This window comes from Trichechus manatus, unplaced genomic scaffold (genome assembly GCF_000243295.1).
Source record: "Trichechus manatus latirostris isolate Lorelei unplaced genomic scaffold, TriManLat1.0 scaffold00076, whole genome shotgun sequence".
Lineage (NCBI taxonomy): Eukaryota > Metazoa > Chordata > Mammalia > Sirenia > Trichechidae > Trichechus > Trichechus manatus.
In genome coordinates this window covers 1,427,134-1,428,476 of record NW_004444012.1, presented here as the reverse complement: position 1 = coordinate 1,428,476, position 1,343 = coordinate 1,427,134, and positions in this window count along the sequence as shown.

Here is a 1,343-nt window from a genome sequence, read left to right as displayed (position 1 = left end):
CTAGAACTTCCTCATCCCGCACTTATTGGTTCTTCCAAATTTGACCTTAGGGAAAATGTGTGACCCCTCTCCTCTCATGGCTAAGGTCTTCGACTCTGTAGTCAGACTGTGTAACACTAGCCTCTAAAATGGCTTCCAGTGAGCCCCGCATCCTGGTATTCGCACACGCCTTGAGTGAAGGCTGGATCTGGTGACTGTCTTCTAAGGAGTGATAGCAAAGTGATGTTCTGAGATTAGGTCATGAAATCTGTGACTTCCATCTTGCCAGCTCTCTCTTTCTTTCAGTCTTCTCTCTTGTTTGTTCTAATGAAGCCAGCTGTCCTGTTGTGAGCTGCCCTCTGGAGAGGTCCATGTGGCAAGAATTGAGGGTAACCTCTGGTCAACAGCCAGAGAGAAGCTGAGGCCCCCAGTCCAACAACCCATAAGGAACTGAGTCCTAGCAATAAATACGTGAGTGAGCTTAGAAATAGCTCCTTGCCAAGTTGAGCCTTGAGATGACCAGCCTCAGCTGACACCCTGATTGGCCAGAGGACCCAGCTAAGCTGCACCTGCATTTTGCACCCACAGAAACTGTGAGATGATAAATGTTGTCTCAAGTCACCAAGTTTTGGGGTAATTTGTTATGCAGCAATAGATAACCGATACAGATTTCCTGAATTGAAATCCTACCACTTATTAGCTGTGTGATCCTGGGCAAGAATCTCGAATTCTATGCCTTAGTTAATTCATTTGTAAAAGGTAGATAATGATAATACTGACCATATAGGACTACTGTAGGACTAAATGATTTAATACATATAAATAACCAGAACAGTGCCTGGCACATGGTAAATGCACACTAAATGCTGGCTTACTATTATTATCCTTTGTAAAAAAAGCAGGATGAGAAGGCAGGAAGGGACAGGAACTGGACAAATGGACACAGGGAACTTGGAGTGGAAAGGGGGAGAGTGCTGTCACGTGGTGGGGATTGCAACCAATGTCACAAAACAATATGTGTATACATTTTTGAATGAGAAATTAACTTGAGCTGTGAAATTTCACCTAACACACAATAAAAAAACCATAAAAGAAAAAAATTATAGTCATCATTGAAAGTTCAGGGAAACATCACTTTGTACATCCTTCTGGAGAAAAGCTCAATGCCCCCGTCAGCACATTGACACTAAGTGTTGTCCCTTGGGGAGTTAGCCCTGAATTTTCAACATGAGTTTCCTAAGCTCCTGCCAACTTCAAGCAGTTCTAAACTTGGAATGGCATGTCACATACACAGGTGGCCCAGAGAGCCCAGTGCTTCACCGAGCCCGGAATATCCAAAAACATTTGGAAGTATCTAGGAAGCA